The sequence below is a fragment of the Phascolarctos cinereus genome, unplaced genomic scaffold (genome assembly GCF_003287225.1).
Source record: "Phascolarctos cinereus isolate Bilbo 61053 unplaced genomic scaffold, phaCin_HiC Scaffold_8;HRSCAF=390, whole genome shotgun sequence".
NCBI lineage: Eukaryota > Metazoa > Chordata > Mammalia > Diprotodontia > Phascolarctidae > Phascolarctos > Phascolarctos cinereus.
Genome location: NW_027556291.1, coordinates 77,130,264 through 77,155,513, shown reverse-complemented (window position 1 = coordinate 77,155,513; position 25,250 = coordinate 77,130,264). Strand labels below are relative to the sequence as shown.

The following is a 25,250-nucleotide window of genomic DNA, read 5'->3' as shown; positions in this document are numbered from 1 at the left end:
TTAGTTTTATTTATTAGTTCAATAGTTTTCTTAATTTCAATTTTAAATTTTTCCTTTGGTTTTCAATATTTCTAATTTGTGTTTAGTTGAGGATTTTTAATTGTTCTTTTTCTAGTTTTTTTAGTTGTATGCCCAATTCATTAATCTCCTCTTTTTCTTTTATTTATGTAAGCATTTAGAGATATAAAACTTCCCCTAAGAATGGCTTTCACTGCATCCCATAAGTTTTGGTATGTTGTCTCATTATTGTCATTCTCTTGAATGAAATTATTGATTGCTTCTATGACTTATTGTTTCACCCAATCATCTTTTTAGGATTAGATCATTTAGTTTCCAATTATTTTTTAGTTTATCTTTCTATGGCCCTTTATTACATATAATTTTTATTGCATCATGATCTGGAAAGGATGCATTTAATATTTCTGCCTTTCTACATTTGATTGTGAGGTTTTTATGCCCTAGTACATGGTCAATTTTTGTGTATGTGCCATGAATTGTCGAGAAAAACGTATATTCCTTTCTATTCCCATTCAGTTTTCTCCAGAGGTCTATCATACCTAACTTTTCTAATGTTCTGTTCACCTCCTTAACTTTTTTCTTGTTTATTTTGTGGTTAGACTTATCTAGTGCTGAGAGGGGGAGGTTCAGGTCCCCCACTAGTATAGTTTTGCTGGCTATTTCTTCCTGTAACTCCCTGAACTTCTCTATGAATTTGGATGCTATACCATTCGGTGCATATATGTTTTGTAATGATATTACTTCATTGTCTATGGTGCCTTTTAGCAGGATGTAGTTTCCTTCCTTATCTCTTTTGATTAGATCTATTTTTGCTTTTGCTTTGTCTGAGATCAGGATTGCTACCCCTGCTTTTTTTACTTCAGCTGAGCATAATATATTCTGCTCCAGCCTTTTACCTTTACCCTGTATGTGTCACTTTTTTCAAATGTGTTTCCTGTAAACAACATATTGTAGGATTATGGTTTTTAATTCATTCTGCTATCCGTTTCCATTTTATGGGAGAGTTCATCCCATTCACATTCACAGTTATGATTACTATCTGTGTCTTTTTCTCCATCCTTTCCCCCTCTATTTTTGCTTTTCTTTCTCCTTTTTCCTTTCCCCCTTCACTAGTGTTTTGCTTTTGACCACCCTCCTTCAGTCCCTCCCTTTTATTATCCCTTTCCCTTTTCTTCCCCTTTACTCTTACTGCTTCTTCCTCCTTCTTTCCCCTCCCTTTTCTTTCCCCCTCCCTTTTCTTTCCCCTTTTCCCTCCTACTGCCTATAGGGCAAGTTAGATTTCTATACCTAACTGATTATGTTATGCCCTTCTTGAGCCAAATCTGATGAGAGTAAGGTTCAAACAATGCTCCCCCCCTTCTTTCCCTCTGCTGTAATAGGATTTTGTGTCTTTTCCTGTAATGTAATTTACCCTTGTCTGCCTCCTCCTTTCTCAGTACATTTTCTAAGATCAGATTGATCCACATATTTGGATCCATTTAACCCACTTGATTAGATTTTTTTTATCATTACATCAAAGTCAACTAATATCCACCCTCTTTATGTATACTCCTTTAACAGGTGTAATAACAATACAGTTCTCAAGGTTGCAAGCTCATATTCCCTTGTAGGGTTTAAACAGCCCCCCTTATTAACAACATATTGTATCTTCTGTCCCATTTACCTTTTTAAGTCCTTCTTGAGTCCTGTACTTGAAGATCAAATTTTTTGTTGAGCTCTGGTCTTTTTATCAGGAAAGTTTGGAAGTCTCCTATTTGTTGAATATCCACCTCCTCCCTTGAAAAATGATGCTCATTTTTGCTGGGTAATTGATCCTTGGCTGCATTCCAAGCTCCTTTGCCTTATGGAATATCATGTTCCATGCCCTGGTCTTTTAATGTAGAAGCTGCAAGGTCCTGTGTAATCCTGACTGTGGTTCCATGATATTTAAATTGTTTCTTTCTGGCTGCTTGCAGCACCTTCTCTTTCATCTGGTAATTTTGGAATTTTGCTATATATATTCTTGGGTTGTCAATTTGGGATCTCTTTCAGGTGAGGTGTGATTCTTTCTATGGTTATTTTCCCTTCTGGTTCTAGGACTTCGGGCAGTTTTCCTTTATGATTTCCTGAAAGATACTGTCCAGGCTCTTTTTTTCATCATGATTTTCAGGTAGTCCAATAATTTTTAAATTGTCTCTCCTGAATCGATTTTCCAGGTCAGTTGTTTTACATGAGGTATTTTACATTTTCATCTTTTTTTCATTTTTTTGTTTCTGTTTGACTGATTCTTGCTCTTCATAGAGACATTAGTTTCCATTTGTCCAATTCTAGTTTTTAACAGATTGTTTTCTTCTGTTAGTTTTTGTACTTCCTTCTTCAACTGGCCAATTGTTTTTTTAGGGACTTTTCTTCAGTACTCTTCTGTTAGTTTTTGTCTTCCTTCTTCAATTGGCCAATTGTGTTTTTAGGGACTTGTTTTCTTCAGTGTATTTTTTTTCCAATTGGCCAATTGTATTTTTGAAGGACTCTTACCTCTCTCATTTGACTATTAAAATCCTTCTTGAGCTCTTCTAAGAAGGCTTTTTGGGCTTCAGACCAGTTCATATTCCCTTTTGTTGTGCAGATGTGGTTGTTGACATGTTGTCCTCTTCAGAATTTCTGTCTTGATCTTCACTCTTCTCATAATATGAATCTATGGTACGTTTCTTTTTACTCATGGTGTTTCTTTATTCCCTGGCCTTTAAAGAGATTGAGCTCTCCTGCTGGGGAACAGAGGGTACTGACCAAGCTTCTTGTGTTGGGAGCCTAGGTCTTGGTCACTGGCTTTGTGTGCTGGGGCCTCTTATGCTGGCAATTGGAGGCTGTAGGTTTGGCAGCTTACCTTGTTGGGCTGGAATCAGCAAGGCTGGAACTTTCAGGCAATTCTAGGTTGCCTGCTTTTCCTTTCCTTTAGCTTTCTTCAGCTCCTTTTAGATGGGTGCTGCAGGGTGTTTATCTGCCTGGGGCCCCTGCAGTGTGTCTCCTTGTTTCTGCTAATGCACTGGGAGATTCCTTGGTAGAGTGCTGAGGCACCTGGTGGTTTTCTGAGCTGGTTTCCACTGCTTCCCCCTGCCCTCACTGAGGCACTCAGAGGTCCAGGTATTGGTGTTTGCCTGCTCTACCACCTGGGCTTCAGGATTTCTTCCTGGTTGACAGTTGGAGGTCTGAGAGCTTACCTGGTTTGGGTGGAATCAGCAAGGCAGGCCTTTAGGTTGCTTTCTTCACTCCTTTCAGATGAATGCTGCAGGGTACTTATCGCCTGGGGCCCCTTTAGTTGCTCCCTTACTTTTGCTGAGGCACTGGGAGACCCGTTTGCTGGGCTGCTGCACTGCTGCTCCCTGTCTTTCTTCTAGTTCAGCTGTTCCAGGTTTTTTTTTTCTGGGGTGATATTTTCTGGGTTTTCAGAGGTTGATAGGGGAGAGTGAGAGTGACTACCTTTTCACCCCGCCATCTTGCCTTCTGGAACTAGAAAACAATTCCTTAAAAAACACAATTGGCCAAATGGAAAAGAAGGCACAAAAACTCACTGAAGAGAAGTCCTTAAAATGTAGAATTGGCCACATGGAAAAGGAGGTACAGGGGCAGCTAGGTGGTGCAGTGGATAGAGCACTGGCCCTAGATTCAGGAGGAGTTGAGTTCAAATCCGGCCTTAGACGGTAACACTTACTAGCTGTATGGCCGCTTAACCCCATTGCCTAGCAATTAAAAAAAAAAAGGAAAAGGAGATACAAAAGCTAACTGAAAAAAACAATACAAAACAATTCATTAAAAATTAGAATTGGGTAAGTGGAAACTAGTGACTCTATGAGACATCAAGAATCAGTCAAACATAATCAAAAGAATGAATAAGTAAACAAAAATGTAAAATACCTCATTGGAAAAACAACTGACCTGGAAAATAGGTCCAGGAGAGATAATTTAAAAATTATTGGTCTACCTGAAAGCCATGAACAAAAAAAGGAGTCTGGACAGAATCTTTGAAGAAATTATCAAGGAAAACTGCCTTGATATCCTAGAACCAGAAGATAAAACAGTCATTGAAAGAATCTATGGGTTACCTCCTGAAAGCTATCTCAAATTGAAAATGCTAAGGAATATTGTAGCCAAATTCCAAAATTACCAGGTCAAGGACAAAAAGGATTTTCTGGCAAGCAGCCAGAAAGAAACAAATTAAGTATCATGGAAACACAGTCAGGATTATGCAGGAACTAGCAACTTCTATATTAAAGGATTGAAGGGCTTGGAATATGATATTCTGGAAGGCAGAGGAGCTTAGATTACAACCAAGGATCAACTACCCCAGCAAGACTGAGCATAATCTTTCAGGGGGCAATATGGGCATTCAGTGAAATAGGGGACTGAACTAGAGCTAAACAGAAATCCGGAGCTGAACAGAAAATTTTATCTTCAAATGAAAGACTCAAAAGAAGCATAAAAAGGTAAACAGGAAAAGGAAAACAAAATGTTATTCCATAAGGTTAAGCTGTTTACATATCTACATGGGAGGATGACACTTGTAACTCTTGAGAACTGTATCTTTATTATGACATTTAGAAGGGTGTGGATATAAGGTGACTGTTATGTGATGATAAAAAAAATTAAGGGTTGAAAAAAGATTGTACTGGAAGAAAAGGAAAGGAGAAGGTAGAAAAGGGCAAATTACATGGGCGAAGATCTACTACAGTAGAGGGAAAGAGGGGAGGGAGGCAAGCATTGTTTGAATCTTACTCTCATTCAATTTGGCTCGAAGAGGGAATATCATATGCATTAAGTTGGTTATAGAAATCTATCTTACTCTGTAGGGAAGGAGGAGGAGAAAGGGGAAAGAGAAGTGAAGGGGTGGATAGAAGAGAGGGTAAAAGAGAGGGAAGAAGTAGTAGGGGGAAGGGGAGAGAAAAGAGAGGGAGGCTGATGGAAGGGATGGCAGATTGAGGGAGGTGGTGATCAGAAGCAAAACGCTAGTGAGGAGGGAAAGGGAGAAAGGAGAGAGAAAAGCATAAATGGGAGCGGGGGAATAGGATGGCAGAAAGACACAGATAGTAATCATAACTGTGAATGTATATGGGATGAATTCTCCCATGAAAATGGAAGCAAACAGCAGAAAGGATTAAAAGCCATAATCCTACAATATGTTGTTTCCAAGAAACACATTTGAAGTAGAAGGATACCCACAGAGTAAAGGTAAAAGGCTGGAGCAGAATATATTATGCTTCAGTTGAAGTAAAAATAAAAAAAAAAGCAGGGTTAGCAATCCAAATCTCAGACAAAGCAAAAGCAAAAATAGATCTAAATAAAGGGATAAGGAAGTAAACTATATCCTGCTAAAAAGATAGCATAGACAATGAAGTAATATCAAAACTAAAGAAATATGCACCAAGTGATATAGCATTCAGATTCTTAGAGGAGATGTTAAGGGAGTTACAGAAAGAAATTATCAGCAAAACTATACTAGTGGGGGATCTCAACCTCCCTCTCACAGAACTAGATAAATCTGATCACAAATAAACAAGAAAGAAATTAAAGAGGTGAATAAAATCTTAGAAAAGTTAGATATGGTAGACCTCTGGAGAAAATTGAATGGGGATAGAAAGGAATATGCTTTTTTCTCAGCACCAACACAAAAACTGACCAGGTTCTGGGGCATAAAAACATCACAATCCAATGCAGAAAGACAGAAATATTAAATGCATCCTTTTCAGATCATGATGCAATAAAAATTACTTAAAATCTCATAGAAGTGAATGTTGAAACCTAAAAATAAATAAATAAAATTTAAAAATAAAACAAAAATAAAAACAGAAAGGTTAAAAAAAGAAAAAATCTCAGGTTTTCAATGACATTATTGTTTGGCACATAATAATGAATTAAACTGGGATGAAGTTTGTAAAACAGCTATGTGTGGTCACAGCTTTTATTTTAAGGAAGGTGTTGTGAAACCTTATTTTTAATCTCTTTTCGCTTCAGTGTTAGGTTAATCATCCTTCTGCTAGACTTTCATAATTCTTAACTTTTAGAGGTTTATCCTAGCCAAAGGCCTTTAGAATTCAAGGCCACTGATGTCATTATAGAAATGAAAATTTTTTAATTTTTTAAAAATTTTGGAGAAATATTAAAACTTAAATACCTAATAAGAAAAGTAAAAGGAGCACATTACAATCTTAAATATAAAAGAAGAAAAGGAAAAAAACACATCATTTGCACAGCAGAAAGTAGGAGAAGATTCAGAATATATAGCAATAAATTTCCATTTCAAAAAAACCTTTATATTAAATACTGCATGTTATGTTGAAAGCTACCCATCTTTTCTTTACTTCCTTGTAGGTTTTCTTTTGTTCTCTGCTGTATACTTTTTACTTTGTTCTTTTATCCCCTTCCCCCCCCCCTTCCTCACAGGCTACAATTAAGTGTGGATATATTTATATATAGATTTAGATATACTCATATACATATATACATACATACATATGTACATATATAGAAATATATTTTCCCTAAGAAATTCTACTTCTGATCTTTGTTTTTATGTATATATCTTTTATTTGTGTGTATATCTTTTATTTCCTATCCCTCCCGACTGCTCTACTTTACTTCTATGTGCTACCTTGCACTCCTATTACTTAACCTACCTCCCCTCCAAGGATCCCTCCCTTATCTCAGAAGGCTCATAACTTAGTCAACAAAATGGGTGATAGAGACCTACAGATGGATTATAATGAACCAGGCACTATTCCAAATGCTACTCGGGGATTGGATGATACAGTTTCCATCATGTAATAGAGAGGCTTCTGGGTTCAGAGGAGGGTAGTGGAGGGCCCACTTATGCTACCTTCCCACAATCACTTCATGCATGGAAAGGATGCTATGAGATGAAACTTGATGGGTAAGTTCCAAGGTTACACTAGGCAGGTATTTTGTATTTGATATGGTGAGAAATATAAACTCTTATGTAGGGTCCCCAGAAGGAAAAGTTTGGGCATTTTCTATGTTGGGTTTGGAAATGGAAATTATTGCTCTCCCAGTGGCTGGTGTCTTGTAGAGTCGTGGATGATGTTTCCAGCAGCTGGTAAGATATCAGCTGGAGCTATGGTGGTGGAAGGTTTCTAATGGCAGCACAATTATTGAAGTTACCTTTCTTCTACAGCTGATGATTTCCTTTTCTTGCCTTCCTGGGATGTATATCTATGATGAGATGGAGCTATTTGGGTTACTGCTTATGTTCCAGTTCCTGTGGAATATCTTTGGAATATTACAGCCTACAGCTTCTTGGAGATTTGATATCTGGTTCTCATTTCTCACAATCTACAGTTTACATGTTAATTAGATTGTCAGCCCCCCAGAAATTTAAGCAAATTGCAATGATGCAATAGCTTGAGTTCTACAAGCAACAATTTAGACCTGGAAATGTATAATTGGATGGAGAAGAGATAAGGCAGTGTTTGATTTTGCATCTATACAATTTCCAAGTGATTGAAATTATATTTTTTGCTGGTATGATAAAAAGTGAGATGATGGATGTTCCTAAATCTTGTAATTATAGCAATTTATCTTTTAAATGCTGGTGTAAGATACATGGCTTCCCTTTTGTGGAATGGTATGCAGACAAGACTTCACTAGCCCAGGGGAAGTGCATTACTATCGAGTTTCTTAAGAAGATTGCTGCACAGTTGAAGGTATTTTAGCTTTAAGGACTTGGTGATAATCAATTTGTGGATTTGTTTGTCAGAAGAGGACTTCTGGCCTGCAATGATGCATTTCTCATCCATTTAGATTTTTTTCCAGCTTCTTGTTTAAGACAGGGGTGGAAATTTTTTGGTATCTGGATGGAATTATAAATTTGCTATCCCAAGAAAGAAGCATGGGGTTTGAGAATTACATTCTGTATGAGACTACTTGCTTCCAATGGATATTTTTGGTCTTGTTTATAAGATTTTTTTTCTTGGTTCATCTAAATATGATTTGATGACTTTGCCCCTTAGGAAGGTGCATTACTTTCATGAGACGGACCAAAAGTGGGAAAGTTATGTTCACAATTCTTTCCCTAGATTTAACTGGGATTATATGTTGTGCTTCTGCACTTGAAAAAGGTTGATATGTCCTGCCCTCCCCTAACCCAAGTCAAACTCTCTTTCCACTAACTACAATAGGACTTAGCACTAATAGATAAATAAAAAAGCACTGTAGCCACTGAATTTCCAGCTCTGTTAGCTCTTATGCCTGTATTCTGTGTCCTTTTTAATGTATGAGGACTTTTCATGTCAGCTCTAACCCTTTTAAAAAGTATTGCTTCGGTTACACCATTAAATCAGCCCTTACCAAGTCACATTTGATGGTGTGCTAAATGCACTTATTTATAAATTGTTGATGTTGAACCTTCAAAAACATTCATGTTCAGTAAAGTATCTTAAATGCCAAAGTTGTAAGTAGTTAATAAAAGCCTCCACAATAAATTTTAGGTTGCTTATGGAATTTTTATTTTTCATTTGGCAATGTTTGGTTGTTTAGGGAAGCAGGAGGAAAAAGACTTATGAATGAGGCTGCTCCTCAGTGAAGCAGAGGGTAAGAACAGAAGTTAGAGAAAGCTGAGGGAGCTGGCATGGAGGAGACTGTCTTCATACTGAGAGTAGAAACTTACCCTGCCAAATACTCGTTGGAAAGAGTGATTCCATGTTCCCTTTAAATAGAAGTGCACCCTGAGTGTGGCAGTCCAAGAGGGGAGAAACATGCTAGTCAGGTTGTAAAGGAAGGGCCAGGGAGTTGGACATCTGTGGCACAGCAAACAGAGGGTAGAGGTGTAGTGGGAAGGCGAGGGTTGGATCCCAAGGCTCCCACACCCTTCAGAGAAAGGTGGCCCTCTTGGTGCTGCCTTTTCCACCTCACAGGACTGCTGTGAGCATTGAATGAAATAATGTGTAAAGGGCTTTGTAAAGCTTTCAAAGCTCTAGATAAATACCAGCTATTTCTATCACTCACTATGCCTATCACTATCCCCAATGAATTATTGTCATCATAGTAGTTAAGAATTAATGTGTTCTAAGAGATTTGTAGAAAAACAATCAAGAAATGATGTTTATAAAACTGTAATATTAAAATTTTAACATTAATGCAATATACGTGGGAATATTTCAAATTGTGCATACTTTTTATTTAACCCTCAGCAAGTTATCGTTAAATGCCCGTAGTTTTAGTTTAGAAAGACATATAACATTGCTTAAATTAGAATATGGAACTATGCAAATACTTCTAGTAGTCTCACTTTAGGGAGATTAAGGGGACATCTTTCTCAACTATCAACTGCACACAAAACAATTAAGTGAACTTCACGTTGGAAGTTTTGTTTTTAAATTAACCCATCAGCATTAGAGGAACTAAAGAACCCTTTGGCCATAGCTAATTCAACATTAATTTGGCACAGAACAGCATGTTTTATTCACCTAATATTTTAGAGTCTTCTGATTTTTATGAGACTGTTCATGAGTTAATATTCTTTGGCCTTAGCAGTTGGTGTATTCTAGTGAGGTTGGTAACTGGAGAATTTTCCTAGGAGGATTCAGTGACCACAAGAAGTCAAGATGTAGTGGCTCTCTTAAAAATGTCTGTTATGAGATAATGTGCCATTTTCTGGACTTCTTTGTGGAATACTTAACTCTTTGGAAGTGGCTTCTTTTTGCTGGACCATGCTTTACACTCTGGCTTTCATGGCTGTGGTAAAAAATGTATCTAGACAACTTGACACAAAGAAGAGCTTGACAAAAGATTAAAAACAATTTAAACAAAACAGAAGACTGTGATGTTTCTTAGCTACAATATAGTGGCAAAGCCTTGTTTAATGCTACTAAGCTTGAAATCAAAGGGGAAAAGAGCTCCCCTACATAGAATATGTGAAACCAAGAATTGTGATGAGTGACACAGTCATGATCATGAGAGCCCAATATCTGATTAAAACAAAAGGATTGCTGAGCTACACTCTATTTGAAAATATTTGGTGTTGAGTATAATGTTTAGATTGTCAGTGTTTGCTTACAAAGTTAATGCTATTTAAAGAAACAATTGCCAAGAGAAGGTCAGTGCTGAAGTGAATGTGTTTGTGTGACTTGCTTGTAGCTCTGCTTGCCCCTTTCTTGACTGATTAAATATTTCCCCCCTCCCAAATGCAGGATTTCAGATAACAGGGTTATAAACTTATTAACTTGGGAACATAGTGCCTATGGATACCATGAACAGGGAATGGGAGGATTTGATCAGACATGACATTACAGGATTACTTATCTTTGAGAGCACACTTTGCAGAATTCCAAGTCCAAACTGCTTTGATGCACATGAGCCCCATTACAAACCTAAGGCCCTGGGAGCAGTTTACACTGCCAGTGTGGTACACAGGGATATCTACAGGGATGAGATTACATGGGAGGTGTAAGGCAGAAGGCCAGAACGGAGTTACCAGTACAGCAGGAGTCATTCACCACACTCATCCCAGTCTAGGAATCAGTTTTTGCAGAGGCTGGCTAGCCAAGTGTCTAGACCCACCAGGTTCCTTAGTGGCAGTGGCTCTAAGAGTAGATCTTCAAGTAGTTATTCAACTCAGCAGCAGCAGTAGTACCAGCAGTGACAGGTAGGTTAACCAGCAACCTTTGCATGGCAGGGATGCTGTGCAGTGAAACTCATAGACACTCTCAATAGTCAATGGTTGTCAAGGTAATGGGCTTTCCAGAGCACAGTCCTTAGATTTTATTTCTGGATGATCCATTATTTACTTCTTCATTAGTCAATGAAGAAAAATCTCAATTGCTAGCATGTGATTGCTGCTCTCACCATTTCTTTCTAATATCTGATACGAAATGAGTATTTGGAAAGACTGTTTGATCCTTTTAGTGCTGTGAGAGGCAGGGTGGGATGGCAGATAGTCCCCTGGGCCTGGTTCTCAGGCCCAACTCTGCTGTTCATTAACTATGGGACTTTGGCAAGTCAGGTGATTTCTTTATGCCTTAATATCCTCATCTCTAAAACTGGGGATACTTCTCCAGCCTCCCTCACAGGGCTGATGTAAGGAAAGTCCTCTGTTGTGTGAGCTCTGTGGTAGTGAGGCTCTGGGGATAATCAAGTGCTGGGTTTATCATCTGAGGACCTAACCTCAGATTCTGGCTGTTACGATCCCTCCTCTGTACCATGAGCTGTTTAGATCCAATGAGACCTCCTTTAGCTCTAGAGCTAGGAGCCAATGCTAAATGTCCTAGGCCGGGGGCAGCTAGGTAGCTCAATGGAGAGAGCACCTGCCCTGGAGTCAGGAGGATCTGAGTTCAAATCTGGCCTCAGATACATGACACTTACTAGCTGTGTGACTCTGGGCAAGTCACTTAACCCCAATTGCCTAACCGAAAAAAAAAAAATTACTAAATGTCCTAGGCCAATGAAGCATCAAGGTGTGGATTTGAACTCGGGCTTTGTAAAGCCATCCCCTTGGAACATCAGACTCTGAGAGGAGGTTCTATCCAGGTGTAAAGGTGGCTTCCATTAGTGGTCCATCAGGCTAGGCCAAGAATGACCTAGTTTATTTCAGACAGGCTTTTCACCAAAAGGGTGGTCACTACAGGATGACATTTTTGGCCACAGGATCTCCTGAAACTGTATGCTGGTACTCTGATCTCTGTGCACTCACCTTCATGAAATCATGGCTCTGTGGAAAGAGTGAGGCATGGTCAATGTTAGCGCATAGCCAGAGAGAATGTTAACATTTACATTTTGGGAAAGGCAGACACTCTGACAGCCAGTGTAATGGAGACTCCTAATCACCATCAGGTGGATGAGGGTCAAGATTCTGGGATGCTCACCTCACCACTATTGTGAGCATTTCATTAGCAGATGTTTGTAAAAGGTGGAATAGCAAAATAGATGATGTAAACACCTCTATATATGTTACATTTATTCCCTTTCACTGAAAAAGTTATCACAGGAACATCCACTAAAGCATGCATGCAGTGAAAGTTGGCAGCAGTTTTGACAGCCCAAGTGGAGGAGTTCTCTTGAAATGGAAGTTGTAGCTTTGCTCTCTAGTTAAGCTGAGGAAACAGAGTATTTCTAGAATTGGAGAAATAAATTTTTATAGATGATTTACATTTAAGAGATGAAAATTTCAAGGTGTGTGTCTTTTATAAGTTTAGAGTCAGGGAAAATAAACTGGAAATTGGTCATGTCCAGGATTGAAAGTAAAGAAAACCCCTTGCTATCCCAAACCACAAGGCAAAGGGGTTGTTATCTTTACTTACTGGAAGCACCTTAGCCTTGGGGCAGCTTGGGGCTAACCTTAACCTTCTTGGGTTCTTCTCCTTCCCCACCTCAGTTGTAGCCATTTAGCAGAAATGAAAGTCATTTCTGTCATGTAGCCTGAATGTGCTTTTTAAAAATCATTTCTTATTTCTTTTCCTCAATTTGACAAGATACAATTCAGTCTTTAAAAATCTTAATGTAAAACGTTTTTTAACTTGTATCATATGTACTTTGGGAATCAGGAGGCCCTATAGCATTCTCTGGCTAAGTAGCTGTGTGACAGTGGGTAGATCTATTCATTTTCTTGGGTCTCAATTCTCTCAACTGTGAAATGAACTAGATGACTTACAAAGTTCCTTTCAGTAAACCCTATACTTAAATCCATACTTGTAAAATCTAAAGCTATTTCCCACCACATTGCATTAAGAATAGATTTCTAGCCGATTAGAGTCATTTGTTGACTCTTCCTTCCTTCCTTCCTTCCTTCCTTCCTTCCTTCCTTCCTTTCTCTCTCTCTTTCTCTCTTTCTTTCTACCTCCACTTCCGTGGGATGCCCGAGCTCCCTGAGAGCAGGGGCCAACCATGGGGAGGAGCAGTTCATTTGTCTTTTGTCTCCTTCATTGCCCAATGCTGAGATGATGCATTCGTGATGGAGTTTTAGGCTTTAAGATTTACAAAGCTTGTTTCATATCTTATCTCACTCAAGCCTCCCAGGAGCCAAGGAGACAGGCTCTGAGGCTGTGACTTCACTCTAGTCTCCAAGTCTCTGAATCAGGATTCAATCAGTCCATAAACATTTATGAAGCACCTCTGTGCTGTGCTAGTTCAGGGCTTTCCGACTCAAGACCAGCACTCTCCAGACCATGAGGCCATCCTGTGCTTCTGAGTAAAGGAGATTTGTTGATCAAATCAAAGCATGATGTGCAATTGCTGTTAATGTTTAGGGGAAATCAACTGAGGTGACCAAATATTCGTTGTTACTCAGTCATGTCTGAATCTTTGTGACCTCATTTGGCATTTTCTTGGCAAAGATACTGGAGTGGTTTGCCATTTCTTTCTGCAGCTCATTTTAAAGATGAGGAAACTGAGGCAACCAGGATTAAGTGACTTGCCCAGGGTCATTTATCAGCCCAGTGAGTGTCTGAGGTCAAATTTGAACTCAGGAAGATGAGTCTTCCTGACTCCAGGCCCTGTACTCTATGCACTATGGTGCCACCTAACTGCCTGACCAGAGATTAGTAATGAATTACATGTCATAGGAATGAAAAAACCGCTAGTGTTCAAACCAGCAAAATTATCATCATTTTCACTGTCATTTTAAACCCAGTTGTAAATAGTTCCTTGAAATTTGGCCCCAAATAAAGTATTTTGGGGGCTGCTACCTAAATTAAGATGAGTTGATTCCTTTCATAAAGCTAACAAATTTTGTTTTCATTTTTTTCTTAAAATCACCCAATTATGAGATTTTCTATCTTCAGAAATTCCTGAAGGTTATTTGAAGTAACTGTTCAACATTCATTTAGCATTTCCTGTCCCTCCTCCCTCATACTTCTCTACCTGAGAACAGGTTTCTTTCCCACTTATATGGCTAACTAGAGAATGCATCTTCCTCTCTTTTTACTAATTAAGTATATAGTTTCAGTGAATAGATTCATAGCCATGAATTTCAACTGAATAAACATTGGCTTACTAGCACCCTGGTCATGCAGTCTTTCTAAGTGACAGGATCTCATGTTTCTGTCAGACATGTCGTAGTAGTTCCCTGGTGTGATACGCCATGTCATTGTACCATCAACTTCCCAGGATACTCTCCTGTTGTTTTATATTCTTTTTCACTCCTTAAATGAGGCACTTAACTTTCATAAGGGATTTTTGACATCAATTTTGAAAAGGGCATCTGTTTTTAAGCCCCTTGATTGAAATAAAAACTGAATCTTCTGTCTCCTTTAATTTCTCCTTGCTAGATAATGGCGATTGGAAAAAAAAATTCTGCTATCAATTTTCTATGCTTTAGTAGTTTATATAAATTATGAATTGACAGCTGAAATTCCTAAAGCCTTCTAGTATCTTCAGCAACACAATAACTGCCATTTGTATATTATTTTACTTGATCTCACTTGATCCACACAAGAATCTAATTAAATATATGTGACAACTGTTACTATTTCTATTTTATAGATGAGGAAACTGAGGCACAGGAATAACATAACTTGCCAAAGATTATACAGTTAGTAAGTAGTAGTGTCTGGGTTTGAACCCAGGTCTTCTGATTCTAAATTCAGTGCCCCTCAAGGGGTGATTGGACTATCTTAGCTAATAAAGGATCAATGGTCAACTTTTGATTATCTGCTTGATTGGAAGGGACCTGAAATTTGGATGCTTTCTGATTGATTTTTGTTTGACTTTGAAATATATCATCATAGTGTTTTGTTCATAGCAGTCCTTTCCTAATTTTGCTTTAACTGGGCTGATACTAAATTTGGTTTGAATCACTTGTGGGGTATTCAGCTTATAATGGGGTGAGGTATACTGGGAGATAGGATGATCTAGTCTAGGATTAAAAATAGACAGTGGGCAGTTGATAGAAAAAGATAAATTTACATGTGGATAATTTAAGAGTTGATGTTAAATTGTGAATGCATGTTAATATGATTATTGAATTGTCAAAATTAATCTTTCAGTATGGTTAGCACTTTCTGACTTCAACAGCTTTTCTCTATTGTGTCCTTCTCCCTATCTGTCCCCTCCCCTCTTCTCCCATCGTGTATGTGTGGATATTTCTTCTGAAGGAAAGTATATCAAGTAACTACAGAAGTTTATTCCTTCTAGGCCCAAAAGCAAACATTTAGATGAGCTCCTAAAAGGGTACTATGGTAGCAATAAGCAAAGATATCTTTATGAAAATAAGTCTAGTGGATTTCTTTCTTTGTCTAGTTTTGCTCCATGGCTTTCAGCAAATCACATAACATTTAAAAAACTATGAGCTTGATTAAAGATTTCTTTGCATGGGCTCTTGAATAAAGATGACTGAAAAACTGCAAAATGTAAAAATTTTAACACTCTTGTTTTTCTTATTTATTTGTTTTTCTCCTTTTGAGTTACTTTTCTTAAGTAGGTTTGGGATGGATGTTGTGCGGTTTTTGTTTTTGTTTTTTAATGAAGGCTGAAGGGGCCCTTAATTACAAAAAAAAATCTTTTCATTTTCATTTCTCTTGAGTGATTCTAGAATAATTTAGAAGATAAAAGGTTGGAAAAAGAGGAAGAAAGTAAAAGAGACCATTGGGCTCTCCTGGGTAAATCACACAGGAAAAATCACTTATGTGAGAGGCCTGTGTGATTCATATCACTTTCAGTGTTACTTTAAGAACAACCTATGGAGCATTGATAAATGAGCTGATGGGGAATTTTTCACTTTTTCCTCTGTTAGGATCCCTAGAATGATTTTATTTTCCCCTTCCATAAATGTATTATAGAAATTTATTTTAAAAAAATCTTAAAATTGAAAGAGAATCACTTATGTATCTTGCAACAGACCTGCATCAGACATGTTTAATACAATGATTTTCTCCCCTCAGTCTACCATTTCTCTGCTGTTCCTAGTTGCATTAATTTTGTTTGTTCTGAAGCTTTGAATTTTTGTGTAGTCCCCTCTATCCCTTGTTTGGTTAAGAATTCATCTCCTTAACCATAGCTGTGAAAGGTACTCAAAGTAAGTGAATAAAGTGTCCATATCTTTTAACTCAGTGATTTCCTCCACTAGAGCATGTACCTCAGGAAAGTTACAGGTGAAAAGAAAACCTCCTGGTGTAAACCAGCATATTTTTATTGATACTTTTTGTAGTAGTAATGAATTGGAAACAAAGTAGATGCCCAAAGACTGGGGAATGGGAAATGAAGTTGTGGCACTGGAATGTAATATAAATATTATTATACTGCCAGGAGAATAATAAATATAATTGTACTGCCAGGAGAATAATAATTATAATTATATTGCCAGGAGAGTTTTGGGGAGTGGAATTGATTCCAGAGGGGAAAAGTGGGAGGAAGTTAATCAAATGCAGTCCCCTTCTCCCTGGCTCTATTTAGCAAATAGCTTTTTTTAAACTTAATTTTATTTTCACAAAGATCACAGAAAATGATCTTCTAATGCACTTAATAGTTTACTTTGCATGTGCTTGTTCAGAGAGGAGAAAACCATTATGAATAGGGATTTTATTTGTGTTTTGGTGATATTTGAGTTTCTTTAACATCTTTGAATAGAATCTGTCCAGGGTTTGGCTGAGTTGTGGGTAAAAGGATCATCATCATACTTAGTTACTGACAGCAGTCCAGAGCTGTGATGGATAATGAACATCACCTGGAAACCTCAGTTGGGGAGATAGAGGGACAATTGGAGGGTCATGGAGGACAGGGCTGATTTAGGCAATAAGGAAACAGAACTATCCTTCTTTGCAGATGATATGATGGTATACTTAGAGAATCCTAGAGAATTAACTACTTGGAATAATTAGCAAGTTTAGCAAAATTGCAGGATATAAAAAAAAATCCACATAAATCATTGGCATTCTACATATTACCAACAAAACCCAGCAGCAAGAGATAGAAAGAGAAATTACATTTAAAATAAGTATAGACAATATAAAATATTTGAAAGTCTATCTGCCAAGACAAATCCAGGAGCTATACAAACACAATTACACAACACTTGTTACACGAATAAAGTCAGATCTAAATAATTGGAAAGATATCAATTGTTCATGGGTAGGCCAATCTAATACAATAAAAATGACAATTCTTCCTGAATTAATTTACTTATTCCATGCCATACCAGTCAAATTGCCAAAATTATTTTATAGAGCTAGAAAAAAATAATAACATTCATCTGAAAGAACAGAAGGTCAGGAATATCAAAGGAATTAAAGAAAAAATGCAAGGAAGGTGGCCTAGCCATAACCAGATCTAAAACAATATTATAAAGTGGCAATCATCAAAACTATTTGGTACTGGATAAGAAATAAAGTGGTGGATCACTGGAATAGATTGACTATACGACTATAGTAATCTACTCTATGATAAACCCAAAGACTATAGCTTCTGGGATAAGAACTCACTATTTGATAAAAATTGCTGGGGAAACTGGAAAATAGTATGGCAGAAACTAGGCACAGAAGAATATCTCACACTGTATACCAAGATAAGGTCAAAATGTGGACATGATTTAGAGATGAAGGGTGAAAGGGTGATAATATTAGCAAATTAGGAGAGAAAGGAATAGTGTTATCTTTCAGATCTATGGAGAAGGGATAAATTTATGAGCAAATAAGAGATAGAGAACATTATGAAATGCAAAAGTTTGATTACATTAAATTTAAAAGGTTTTGCATAAACAAAGCCAATGCACCAGAATTAGAAGGAAAGCAGAAAGCTGGGAAACAATTTTAACAGCCAGTGGTCCTGATAAAGGCCTCATTTCTCAAATATATAGAGAACTGTGTCAAATTTATAAGAATACAAGTCATTCCTTAATTGATAAATGATCAAAGGATATGAACAGGAAGTTTTCAGATGAAAAAATTAAAGCTGTCTATAGTCATATGAAAAAATGCTCTAAATCGCTATTGATTAAAGAAATGCAAATTAAAACAATCATGAGGTATCACCTCACACCTATCAGATTGGCTAATATGACAGAAATGGAAAATGTTACATGTTGGAGAAGATGTGGGAAAATTGAAACACTAATGCATTGTTGGTGGAGTTGTGAACTGATCTAACCATTCTGGAAAACAATTTGGAACTACTTCCAAAGTACTATAAAACTGTGCATATCCTTTGATCCAGCAATACCACTACTAGGTCTGTATCCCAAAGAGATCACAAAAAAGGGGAAAGGATCAGCACGTACAAAAATATTTGTAGCAGCTCTTCTTGTGGTGGCCAAGAATTGGAAATTGAGGGGATGCCCATCAGTTAGAGAATGGCTGAAGAAATTGAGGTACAGGAATGTAATGGAATACTATTGTGCTATAAGAAATGATGGGCAGGCAGACTTCAAAAACAAACAAACAAACAAACAAACAAACAAACTTGGAAAGACTTACATGAACTGATGCTGAGTGAAGTGAGCAGAACCAGGAGGACATTTAACACACTAACAGCAACATTGTGCCATGCCCAACTTTGATAGACTTAGCTCTTAGCAGTACAATGATCTAAGACAATTCCAAAAGACTCATAATGGAAAATACTATTCACATCCAGAGAAAGAACTGTGGAGTCTAAATGCAGATCTAAGCATTTCATCTTCATTTTTTTTGTTTTTTTCTTTCTTGTGGTATTTGTTCTGATAATGCTTTTACAACATGATTAATGTGAAATATGATTAATATGATTGTACATGTATAACATATATCAGATTGCTTGGTATCTTGGGGAGGAGGAGGGGTGGGTGGGAGGGAAAAAATTTGGCACTAATAATCTTGTAAAAGTGAATGTTAAAAAAAAAAAAGATTGTTCCCGAGAAAGGTATTTGTATTTTTGTTTAAATGGTTTAAAACATAGGATGAAAGGAAATTAGTAGAAATTAATAAACATAAAAAAGATGATTTAGGAATGTAAGACTTCACAGCAGACTCAGGAGCAAAGGGATGCATCAAGTAAAACAAGATTCAGCAGCAGCTGCAAAAAGAATTGGAATTAATGGAGAGAAACCTATAGCTGCTCCAGGTTCAGACAGCACTTTCCCTTTATCATAGGCAATCTGACTCTGTGCCAGTACCTTTCTCTCATAAGGGAGATGGCCAGGAATAGTGGGTTCTTCATCATTATTCCCAAGATTTTGATTGATGAATTATATAATGAAGGAGAAATCCCCTGCCTGCTATGCCCTGCCGTTCTTAGAAATGAATTGAAAAAAGGAACAGGTACTTTAGGTGTCAGGTAGATGTGGGGCACAAGTTTATAAGAGCAATGACAGGAGTGTATCTTCCTGCCTGCAACCTGTATGGAGGTGTGGTATATATTCATGAGGCTAAAACTGATGATGTTAAAGGCATAGTGACGATCCTCACTGCATTTAGCTTGGTCATTTTCAGTCCCATATCACCAGAAATCAGATTTTTGGGCTACTTATAATGCAGGTGTGGAAATCAAACATTTTCTGACATTCTATAGACAGTAGGAGTGAAACAGACATCTTTTTTAAATTAGGTGTTAAGATTTCATTCAACTGAAACTCTTCTTGGGATTCTCGTGTAAGTAGAAATGTTTGTACCATCAGTGTTTGCATAATATGATCTCATTACAACAGTTCCTAGAGGATATTGTGTAATTTCCCTTCCAATTTCTAATAACAATATCCCCATAGTGAATTGTTATACCCAACGGTCATGTATAGATTTAACAAATAACAAATATTATTACTCTGAACCCTAAATCTATCTGTTTGACTCTAATTTGCCTTGTGAACTTTATAATGCAATATTCTTCTTCGAGTATAGTTTTAAATTGTTTGATTTATTAATAAAATAAAAGGGTCGTAACATATAAAATCTGCCACAGAAACCTGCGTCCATGGCTGTGATTAACTGCCGGTCGAGTATGGAGAGAGAGGGATACACACGCAGGCCAGGTGGGAGTCAAGAGCAAGCTCCGTTTATTCATCTCAGGGTCAGGGTTTTTACATCTTTGACTCATGGGAATACAACCCAATGTAACAGCAAACAAAGCAACAAAGTTTACATATCTTTACCAACAGGCAACACTGAGAATTTTTCTCATGGGAATATCAATCAAAGTAACAACAAGCACATTTCTCCTTGCAACATTATCCTGGCTGTTTCCTGATCTCCTGGGAACATTAACCAGGGAGTTATCCTGTCCCATTTTCTCACTTCCTTGTAATCTCCAAGGGCATCCTGTTCTGCAAGAGACAGAACAGGGGGTTTCCTTGACTCCTAGCAATCTCCAAGAGCATCCTGTTCTCAAGAGCCAGTACAAAGAGGGTGGTGAGGCATTTATCCCCGAATTAGGTAGCCATTGGATTTAGGACAGGCTCCAGGTAACACCTGGCCTGGCCTGCATCCTTTGACTTTCAGGGTGGCCCTCTACAAAAATCAATACATTTTATAATAAAAATAAATAAATGAAACTGTTATGGAAATAATTACAATAATTACAAACATCTTCCTTTCAGCAAAAGGCAGAGCTCAGCTAAAGGATGCACATCCACCCATTTTCAAGCGTAAGCCTTACTCTAGCTTTTATGAGAAATCTTTGTTGGTACCTGTATAAAAACACTGACACGTTATTCCCTGGCTATTGTCTTATTTACATGTTCCATCCTGCATATACTTTCTCTCTTTCTAGCTGCCAAAGGGCATAAAGAAAATGGTCAGGGGTGGAGCCAACATGGCAGAGTGAAAGCAGTGACTTGCTTGAACTCTTCCCCAAAAGCCCTCCAAATGCCCATTAGAATAAAATGGCTCTAAACAAATTCTAGAGCAGCAGAACCCACAAAAAGACAGAGTGAAACAAATTTCCAGCCCAAGACAACCTGGATGGTTGATTGGAAAGGTCTGTTGCCCTGACCTGGGAGAGGAACGCAGTTCAGTGTGGGTGCATATGCAAAGATCAGGCCTCAAGGAACCTGAAGCAGACCTCAGGGGACTGGATCACAGGCAGCTGTGGCAGTTTCCAGACTTCTCAACCCACAAATGCCAAAGACAACTTAGAAGGTCAGTAGGAAAGGTCCGTGACCACAGTGAGAGAGAAGCTTGGTCCTACTGCAGCCCCGGGGAGCCTGCTGCTTCCAGAGCTCTTGGCCCAGAGACAGAGGGGGAATTGAGTGACTGATCAGAGGAGGATTGCAGGGATCTTTTTGCTGGTGCTCAGGCAGGATTCTCTTGCTTTGCCCTTGCTTGGATCTGGGTCACAGTTCTAGATGGTGATCCTGGGGCAAGGAGGAGTGCTGGTGTGGTGGAGCTTGCAGTGGTAGTACATAGAAAATCCTCCTCACAGTTCCAAGGCAGAAAAGAGTGCTTGTGGTCATTCATAGACGAGAGTACAGACCAAGAAAGGAGTAAACACCTCACCCTTGATCATACCACCTCTGAAGAAATGAAAATTTACAGGTCCCTACAAGTATCTCTGGAAACAGCTGCACAAAACCCCCAAAGCTTGAGGTAGTACATTCTCCACACTTGAAGTAGAGCCCTACCTTAACAAAGAGGTTAAAACTCAAGTAATTGGCTGGGATCATGAGCAAACAGTGCAAAAAAGTCAGACCATACAATCTTACTTTGGTGACAGAGAAGATCAAAACATACAACCAGAAGAAGACAACAAAGTCAAAGTTCCTACATCCAAAGCCTCCAAGAAAAATATGAATCAGTCCCAGGCCATGGAAGAACTCAAAAAAGATTTTGAGAAGTAAGTAAGAGAAGTAGAGGAAAAACTGGGAAGAAAAAATGAGAGTGATGTAAGAAAATCATGAAAAACAAGTCAAGAGCTTGCTAAAGGAGACCCAAAAAAATGCTGAAGAAAATAACATCTTAAAAAATAGCCTAATCCAAATGGCAAAAGAGGTCTAAAAAGGCAATGAAGAGAAAATGCCTTAAAAAGCAGAATTGACCAGATGGAAAAGGAAGTCCAAAAGCTCACTGAAGAAAATGCTTCCTTAAAATTTAAAATGGAGCAAATAAAAGCTAATGACTTCATAAGAAATAAAGACATTGTAAAACAAAACCAAATGAATGAAAAAAAATAGAAAACACTGTGAAATATCTCATTGGAAAAACAACTGACCTAGAAAATAGATCCAGGAGAGATAATTTAAAAATCATTGGACTATCTGAAAGTCATGATCAAAAAATAAATAAATAAAAGCCTAGACAAGAAGATGGTAAGAGGCTCACCTGCCTAAAATTCATGTCTTAGACTTCCACTGCATAGATTTATTGTGTGTGAGGGAAGAGGCCACTTTGATTTAATCCTCATCTCATAATAACTAGACTTATTGAGAACAACAAAAACTGAGTTGTAGCCAGGTGGTTTATGCTAAAGAGATAACTTGCCTAACAAAATAGGTTATCATGAATCACTGCTTTAGGAATATGAATATAAATCACTTGATATAAAGTCAGTTTTTAAAAATTTGTGAAGGTCAAAGTTTCAGGATCTTCTGCTTTTTTTTTTTAATCATTTTTTTCTCTGGTAGTGTAATCTCTTTGTAGTTTGTACTCAGAGAACAAAACTAATAGAATCTTTAAAAAATTTCAGCTTGGATATTATGTAGCATTTATACCTTGGAATTTGGTAAACACTGCCTATTTAGTTTGTTTGGTTGCTTTAGAGACTTAAGAAAGTGGAGAAGATGTTAATAATAGAGATATAACCTCTATCCCAAATCCCACTGATATGAGATTCTCTCATTGGTGAAGATGAATGCCCTGTCCTGCTTCAGGGATGGGATAGAGTAGCCAGTCCCCTTTTTGAGACTCATCAAGCTTCAAGTTGAGTCACTTGAGGCACTTCTGGCTTCCAACTTGGAGAGAGAAGATAGAAGAAACCAACCTTCCTTCAGATTGCTAAAGGGAATTACTCTGGGAACTCTTTAGAAAAAATCTAGCAGTCTCCATTATGTCCTTATTTCCACCTTTCTATTCTAGAGAATTTCCCTAGGGAATTTCTCTAGGGGATTTCCCATTGGCTGGGATCCAGGACCCACTCTCTTGGTTGAGATGAGTTACCTCACTCCCAGTATCTCACTCTGTTTATCCTCCTATGTATACCTTCTCTGATTTTGTCTTGCTATGATTTGAATAGATGAGTTCCTTTGCTATTCTCTACGTGTGTTCCCTTTGGAACTGATATTTGGTGGGAAAGGAGTCAAGCCTTGGATATACAATTTAGGGTTCCCTTTGTCCCCAGAAAAGACAAAGGAATCAGAAGTTAAGATGAAATTAAATCATATCCTCAAGATGAACAATATATAAAGGGAGCAGGTAGATACACCTCTAACCTGGTACCTCATCCCTCTGATGAAAGCAGAGTGGCCAACCTCCTATTGGCCCTATCATCCAGCTTTTTTTTCTTGGCAGGAATTAAATTCTCCCTTGAAGAAAGGCGATGAAAAAAAGGGCTAGAGATGTCTATTCTGCCTCCCTTGGAGTCACACAACCACATCTCCATGGCAGGGATTGTAAATGTGAAAGGCTCAATGTCATCTATCCCCTCTTATTTTCCACTGGGGTAGAGTATATGGACTCCTTGTACATCCATTAGAAGAATCCTGTAAATTCTCAGGCTTGATGTCTTCATTACCACAGATTGGTTGGGGGCAGATTCAATTGATGACCTATTAATGTCCTGAGAAACTAAGTGCTTTGACACTGGAGAGTTCCTGACATCAGAAACAGTGAAACATTTCCACAGAATTGACCTTTAATGTAGGCAGAATAGTTATCTGTGAAGGATAATTTTAGGAAAACAGAAAGTGTCTGCTTCCACATCTCCAAATATCTCTACCACTCAACCTGCCAATTCCATTCACTCACTGTGACTGAGTCAAAATGTGTCTGGTTTTGGATTTGAATCAACCAAGCATATCTCCCTGCCCAGTTCCTCCTTCGGCTCTCCTTTCCTTCTGTGTCTGGGCTGAATCAGTATCAACCATTTTTTTCAGTGTGTGTGTGTGTGTGTGTGTGATGTGGAGGATAACCTGGGCAGAGTCTCTACAAAATTGGGCATCCTTAACATAGGAATGACCACTGACAGAATACAGCACACTTTTAAGGCCACTCACTAGTACAGTACCCCTTTCCCTTAAAATAAGAGGGAGAATATGTTTCTGCTACTTCTTGAAAAGTGGTAGAGTTGGAGGAAGAGAGAAGGCATGCTGGTAAAGTGTCTGCAGTAGAAAGGGATTGCAATATGGACACTAGGAAGGAACCCACAGGCAAGTTCCTGCATTCCTACTGGTAATGTGGAGCTTGGTTGGGGAGGAATGCTTAAAGGAGTGCATTAAGGATAACTATGTTCTCCTTTCAATTCATTCTACCTTGACTGGATTTTCTCTTCCTCTTTTTTTTGTCTTGAATAGAAAATGGGAAGAAACAAGATGCTGACAAAATCTCTGGAGGAGAAAATCCCAATATGGTCTCTAAGCAGAAGCACTGTGCTGACTGTCGATGAATAATTCAGTGTTCATGAAGGTAATGTCAGCTGGTCTCAATCCCTGGTTGCCATGGTGACTGGTACATTTCCATGGAAACTCTGACTCTTGCTGGCCCTTATGGTACTTTCTTATTAGTCCTGCATTATGACCCCTCATTCAAGAGAACAGGTGGGCTTCTTTCCCACTTAGCTCTGAATAGGCAGGCACAGTCCTAAATCCCTAGGTGTTACAAAACAACAGAGATATGTACACACACATATGTGTGTAGTACTGTGCCCTCCTGTTTATATACGTGTGTGTGTGTGAGAGAGAGAGACAGACAGACAGACAGAGACAGAGAGACAGAGAGAGACAGAGAGAGAGACAGAGAAGCTCACTCCAGAACAGGATGTACAAGCTATGCAAACCAACTGTGGTGACAAAACTTGAGTCAGGAGGAGGAACAAATAGGCCATCCATCATGCTAGTTGAGGATTCATTGATCACCTCCTGGTCAGACAGACCAGTAAGTCTGTTGTAGCCCAAATACATGGCTCAATTTTTGAGCTCCCTAACAAAGTCTTTACATATTAAGGAATTCTATGCAGATCACAAATGCTCCAAGGATTACAAAGCACCTTTCAAATGCCACATAGGGACCAAAGATAAAGATCTATGAGACAGTCACTTAGATACAGTTTAGATGAAGTAACCCAAAATAGGTACATGAGGAATATAGAGAATAAAGAATGACTAAATAAGTATAAGAGTCATGAATCAAAAAATATAAATCTAGAAT

The 25,250-nt window shown here is 38.1% G+C and overlaps 1 pseudogene; it reads left to right on the top strand.

The window, feature by feature from the left end:
- The first annotated feature begins 10,280 nt into the window (after positions 1 to 10,280).
- LOC144455068 (uncharacterized) overlaps positions 10,281 to 25,250 on the top strand; it is a 32,231-nt pseudogene continuing 17,261 nt past the window's right edge.